Genomic DNA, 7,212 nt, shown 5'->3' with positions numbered 1-7,212 from the left:
TGTAACACACCATCTAATTTACGTCGTGTAGCGAGCGGGAATGAAATGTTCATAAAGAATTGCTGAATCTTGTCACCTTAACTGCGGCCCCGGGCTCTGAGGCATCTGTCAGGGAGAGGAGAGAGGAGAAGGAGGCTCCTGCCTTGCAAATCTGCGACCAGGGCTTTGGGAAAGGGGAGATGGCTGCATTAATCTTCTGGGTCTGTGCAATGGAGATGTAGCACGTGGGGATGAGGACTCTAAGCTGGAGGAGGGGGGCTGCAGAGCTTCCTTACGTGTGCATGCTGTAGAGTGGTGTTAGCAACAAGAAAGGGGCTTTTAGAGCTTCCCCACCCAGAGAACTGCATGCCTGGGATACATGAAAATGGACATGTGGTGGCATCGAAATAAGGGGTAGCATCCTTGGAGATACAAATGCTCGCAGCAGAACACAAGTTCCCAAATTCCATTTTGGGTCCCATGTGCAGGTACACACTATTTAGCAACTGCAGGTGTTCACTTGTCTGGGGAAGCACGTGCACAACCTTTTTGCTGTGGCTTGGCAGCCCCGGTCCCCCTCCCCTCCCCAGTGTTTATTTGCAGTTAATTTTCATGGATTCTAATGGCTCAGATCCTGCTAGGGGGGATTGCGCTTGCCTCTTCAGTCAGAAAGTTTGCTGAAAAAAATAGCCCTTTCCTGTTGTGTTTGGAGTAATAGCGTCTTGGTGTCCAGAGGGGAGTTGGCAAGGAAACAGGGAAGTTTATTAAGAATAAGAGATTGAATTCCACTGGGTTTAATTGGAAGTGCTTGAGCAAACAGCAGAGGGAATTGTCCAGTCCAACTCTCTGGAAACAGCAGTACTAGCCCCAGGCTTCATGCCCATGGAGCCGACTAGTCACAGGGCCACCTTATCCTCTTGACTGCTGGGGAAGTTGCAGGGTCTGTTTTGTTTGCTTCCTTGGGGTCATCTGTGCACCTCAACCTTGGCTTTCTATTCCATCAGTTGCTAAGGTTCCTACATGGGATCTGGAAATGCATAAGATGCAGCATTTGGATTTGTATTTTACTTTGGAAGCTGGTTCAGGGCACAAAGTGTGCAAGTGAGGCATAAGTCCTTGTCCTTCCTGTCCTCTCTCAGTCCTCTCCCATGAAAATCTGGCTTTTCTCCCTTGGTAGGGACAGCACAGCTCCAGGCTGGGGCTCAGCAGCAGCTGGCTGGACTGCAAGTATTGGGTATGGAATTTGCAACTGTGATGTGTTTTGGAAGAGTAACCTAAACTTAAGATGCCTGCTCTGCTTTCCCATTTTAAAGCAGAAATGAAGAAAATCCACTTCTGGATCCTAATCCGTACACATCCTTCAGGGCACAGAAAAGTGTCCAAGTCAGATTCCCATGGATGAAACCATCTGCCTGCCTTGGGCTGGTCTGAATGCTGCCTGCAGAATGAGCTGCCGCACCACTGTGCCTCTCCTGCACTGATAATCACAGGTATGCAAAGCGGTGTAGAAATGTGCCTTTGTGGTAGTAAAAGGAGCTGAGGGCCAAAAGTCTGATTCCTTCCTAGAAAAGCCTCTCCTTCAAGACCTTCTCTCACACCATGCTGAGTTGAAAGAGGCATCAAGCATTCTCTTTGCAGATGAAGGTAAATGGGGGCTCAGACATTTGTTTTGCCTTGAATTCAGCTGATCGCTCTGCTGAAAAATTCAAAATTAAAGAACAATAAATAATTTATTACTTTATTTACTTTAATTCAATAAATTGCTTCCCCACAAATTAAGATATATTGCTTCAAATTAAATGTTTCATTAAATCTGAGATTAAACTTTTGGGGGCTGGGGAAAGTAAGACTTTTTAATTTGGCTAGAAACATGAAAACTGCTGTTTTCCTTTGCTTTAATTGCAAACTCTAGAACCAAAGTGACACACATTTTACAAAGTGTGGTTGTGCTGGTTTGGTGTCTGCTCCCACTCCTCTGGGAGATCAATGGGTTTCTCTTTCTGACTCTCTCAAAAGGCTGCAGACTTTCAGCTGCAAATCCAAATGGAGCATGTCTCTAATCCAAACCTCACACAAATGTCCTCTAATTGAAGCACTTTGTGTCTTCTAGACTTTACAGAGTCCTGTTTCTCCATAATCTTGCTTTATGGATGAAATGGTCATAGTGGTTGACTGTGCTCCAGCCACACTCTATGCTCTTTGTTTCAAATATATATAAGTTAAATATATATTTATAAGTTAAACATGATTTTTATATAAATATATAGATTTAATTTTCTTTTGGTTGATGTCCTGTGCTGGGACTCTTAAAGGTGGGATTTCAGCTGTATGCTATTTTCCAGTCTCCAAATATGTTCACCTCTAATGAACTTGAGATAAAACCTCATGTATCTGTTTTCTAGTGGTTTTATTCACGCAGAGCTCTTCTGCAGATTTTCACCAGTATGATGGCCTAGCCATAGAGATGAATGGGACAGGCAGACTTACAAATGTGGAAATCTATGCAGTCTGAAATGAAGGAGTTTGCCAGTTTCCTGGGCAGCGATCCTCCAGAAGTGCACCTAGCATGATTGAATCTGCTACAGAGTGGCATTTCTGGGGCCTGCCTGGCTGCTGGATATTACTACCAGCTTTTGGAATTTATTAGGGACTGTTGAAGGGACTTCCAGACAGTTCAGCACATGCCTCTATAGGAACTCATGCACCTCTGCACCAATACAGCCACTGCAGAGCACTTCAGTGCTCTGTGACAAAGACTGTGCTGCTCAATTTAGGAACAACCTGCACAAACACAGTTGCAGGAAAAACAATTGCTAAAGGGCTTCTATCTTTCCCCCCCCCGCCCAGACTCTGCAAGCAGATGAACTGTAGGCGCTATGAAACAGTGTTGGAGGAGTTCTCCCTTTCTTATCTAACCTCTGGTTGGAAGGTTTTGAATGGCAGAAGTGCTCAAAGTAGTTGCTTGTGACTCTTTGGTGCCCTCTTTGCCCATGGCTACAGACACACAGCTCTGGGTTCTTCATTGTCACGGTATCTGCTGCAGGTTTGCAAAACTGGTACCATGGTTGCCTTTCACAGGAAGGTTAGGGCAGCAAAAGGAGTTTCTGAGATATTGGGAGAGGGAGGGAGAAGGCCTTGTGATGCCTACTCTGCTCTGAAGAGGATTGGTAGGAACTGGGGCAGAGACAAGGCTGTGTGAGTCATTTCCTAGAGGGAAATCTTTCCCATGAGGGCTTTCAAGAGAGGTGTCCCTCTTGGGGGAAAGGGCTGGGAAAATCTCCCTTTCTGAGTTCTCCTTCAGACACCAAACGACAGGAAAATGCCCCATGAGGAATGAGGTGCACATGAATGAATGGGTTAACTCTGCAGGCAGGATTCCAAACTCCTCTTCTGAGCAGTGAATGATGCTGTAGAAGCAACCTGTAAGAACTGCATGTCTTTCAGCTCCTGGAACCCAGGTCACTCTTGGACTCGTTTGGTCCATGGCAGAGGGCAATGACTTTTGGATCTATGCATTGTAAAGTGCCTCTGTGATATGGAGAAAGGCACAGTCACTGCAGTAAGTGGGCTTTTGCCAGGAAAACTCTCCTATATACTTACTCTGTAACTCAAAAGTATTTACAGGAGATCTTGCTGCCTGTAACTTAAAGCTTTAGCGAAACAAATTGGAATTGCCTTCTGGAGGCCGTTGTTATAAATTACAGCCCCAACATCTGTCCACAACTGCAACGTCTAGACAACCCGTCTCGGCTAGAAGAGCGAGCGAGGGGGGTGCTGTGATCACAGTGGGGAGGGGAAGCAAAGGGTTTATGCTGGGGTTTGTGCCAAGCACCCTAGCTCATGCTGCCCTTCTGCTTTTGAGCATGATGCTTAAAGCAGGATCCATCCCTGCCTGGCCAGGAGGGACTTCAGGAGCATTCAAGGTAGGAGGAGAAACATCTGCCTTTCCCCATTGCAGATTGATGCTAGCAACAAATTTGGCCCTTGGAAGTCGTGACTGCTGTTGCCTCATTTATTGCATGTTGAAGGATGTGAGAGAAGGCAGTGCCTTCAGCCAGGCTTGTTCCTTGTTTCCTTGGCCCCTGTGCAGCACTTTCGATAAAGAGGCCAGGCCCGTCAGCTGAACGATTGTATTTTTTTACAGTTCCTAGCGAAAACCTTCTCATTTATATGTAAAGTAGCCATTAGTCATAGCTCTGTTCCCTCACACTGCCTGATGTACAATCACATTTTGCAGTGGATGAATCTTTCCACACAGCTGCTCTGCTATGAATAATCCGTTGCTGGGCCCATAAATCAGAAAAAAATCATGCACCTCCTTTGCCTGATCCTTACACAAAGTCATATATTTTACATGAGGACAAACTAAATATTCATGAGGCTTTAAAAGGCTGTTCTGACTACAAGGTACTTGTTGGGGTTGTTTTTGTTCTGTCGGGTCAGGTTTGGTGGTTTGGGTTTGTTTTTTGTCCTTGTAAGAAGAAATCTTTCTTTCCCCTTTGCCACCCTTCAGGCAGCAGCACTGAGCTCCCAGCAATGCTCCTCTGGACTCGTATTTGCTGAAGGACTGATGAATTTGTCATTGCTGCTGTGTCAAGGACAGGCTGATGGAAGGTGCTGCAAACACCAAAGGACACACCCCAGGGGAGGTAGCAAGGTCTCAGAGAGGGAAGGAGCTGTTCTAAGGGTAAAGAGGCACTTCCAGATCTGTGCTGGAGGCACCTGGCAGGCTGGGATTTGGGGTGCATGTTTCTGTATGTGCCACAGCCTGGTGCTCCTCACCGTGGCCTCTGGCAAGACCTCAGAGTCTGGGAAGGCTGCTGAACAGTTGGTACAGCACCTGTGCAAGAATGTTGTCACCCTGATTCATTTTAATCCATATTTTTAAACAAAGCACCTACAGAGTCTATGGAAAAGACTGGGACCAGGGCTTCAGCATCGTCAGCTTCCCAGTGGCCCAGTGAATCTGGTGGGGGAGCAGCACCATGCAGCCACTACGGTAGGATGGGAAGTGAACTCAGGTTTAATCTGCTCAGGATTCCTGTAAGTATTCCAAACTTTCAGGATGTGTTCTCTCCAAGACACTCTGCCTTGGCCATCCAGAGCCAGTGATGATGATATTAGTGCAGAGAGGGCTCTCAACCCTCAGGAGGGTCCAGGGATCCTGACAAGTGGGAAGACAAGAAGTTTTCCACCTTCTGTTTGCTGAATTAGCAGCTCCCAGTAACTAAGAGGGACCAATCTCATCTTTCTTTGCCCTGGTCCACTTGCCCTTACAGCAACTTTGCCATTTGTGTGGTTGTAAGAAAAAGCCAGTTTGACTTGTGAGCAAAGTGTTTAGTTAATATTTCCTGAGTATAATTTTCCTGCCAATATAGTCAACTAAACCAGCTTACTGTGCTAGCAAATAGGTTTCGGAGCCAGCAGAAGGTGAGAAGAAACATGTGGCTGTCAGACACAGGAGAGAGGATGCATCTCCCCTTTGCAGCAGCATAAGAGATATAATCAGCTCAACCCATAGACGTTAATCTATAGCCTACACTACTGTGGTTTCTCTGCAGACAAGCCTTTCTCTCTGGTCATCCCCTCCATACGTGCAGCTTTGCATGTCTACTTATACCAAGTAATGAGTACTGTCCTGCTCAGAGAACATAATTCATACTGTGTGGTCCTGGACTCCCTCCCTTCCCTCTTGCATGACTGAGTGTCCCTTTGTCCTAAAAGAGACCCTTTGTCCACAGGCTACAGGGAGGCATTCTGCCCTCAGTTTCCCTAGGCCATTGCACACCAAGTGCCTTTAGCTGAGATGCCAGAGCCCTGTGTGGGACATGACACTGTCAGGAAAAGCAAGGCTGGAGAGGCTGAGCTGACCCACTGGGATGTTTCTGGTTGCAGGGGTCCCTGTCACCTTCTCACAAGCTCTTGTGCTACCAGAGATTGCCTCTGTGTTCAGCCCTGTGAAACACAGCCCCAGTAGCAGCTGCTGCTACTGCTGCTGCCAAGTTCTTGCAGGACAAAGGGAACAACAAAAGATTCTTCCACCAGTGAACTCTCTTATTTTCACTTCCCTTCCTCTTTGCTCCAACTTGGAAAGAATGAAGCCAAGGCACTGCCAAAGTAGAGGAAAACAAGGCCAAGCCCACACAGATGGCAACTCCACAAATTTAATTTAAAATCATCCTTTATTATTCAAAATTTAAAAATTCAGGCAATAATGCCCAAAGGAATCGCACTGATTAAAGTTCCCTAATGTTTTATGGCCAAATCTTGCTGCTTCCACCATGGGTCACTGGGACAAGAAGTGAAACCCCTCTGGAGTGCAGAGAAAGGTAGGGCTATACCTGCTGTAGATCTCTTAACCACTTACTTACTGACCCAATCAGCTTCACTTGAAGCAAAGCACCAGCTGTTCCTTACCCAATTAATGACTGCCACAGCAAATTAACATGGCGTTACACCAGGCGTGGATGTGGTCCACAGAGTCTGGAATGCACAGAGCAATATGCTATTGTAAAAATAATCACAGTAATATCTTTACTGTTAGGTAGCATCCTTCATCTGGAAGGATGGTGAGGCCCCTGAGCACTATATGGGCTCGTTTCAGTGCTCTGCAGCGAGGGGGTGGAGGGCAGGGTGGGGGGGTATGATTGCTGTTTCAAGGAAAAGTAAAGGGCAGCTCTACTGTGGCAGAGACAGCACTGACTACACATGTCCAGTTCCTGCAACTCAAACAAATAATTGGTGGTAAATCTATTGAAGTGTGCCTTCTCCCTGCCTTATGAACCACACACCTCTCCAATTGGTCTCTGCCTGCTGTCTGATGTGACACCTTGATGGTGTCACAGCTTGGTGTGCTGATCATCATCTCCTCTGGCCACAGAGGACTCAGCAAGCTGGTGGGTGCAGAGCTGGCCATTCAGCTGCAGGGAGCATCCCACAGTGGGAAGGGGCGACAAGGTCAGGCCACAGACGTAGAGATCCAGGTGAGGTTCTCACAACAAGGTGTCACTCCATGCTCAGCGCTGCTGGGCCAAGTGCTGTTTCTGGGAGTCTTTCCTCAGTCACTCTGTGCTGCAGCTGAGGCTCCTGCCCTGTCCCTCTGCAGTGGTTCTGTGTTGTGGGGTTCTGATGGCAGTGTGGCAGAGTAACCAAGCCATGACCTTCTACCACCAAGTTTAAGTCCAGCACCTAAACACTCATTAGTTCTGGCTCCACAGAGTTCAGGGACATTAA

The sequence above is a fragment of the Lonchura striata genome, chromosome 7 (assembly GCF_046129695.1).
Source record: "Lonchura striata isolate bLonStr1 chromosome 7, bLonStr1.mat, whole genome shotgun sequence".
NCBI classification, from domain to species: domain Eukaryota; kingdom Metazoa; phylum Chordata; class Aves; order Passeriformes; family Estrildidae; genus Lonchura; species Lonchura striata.
Note: the sequence above shows the minus strand (reverse complement) of the source record.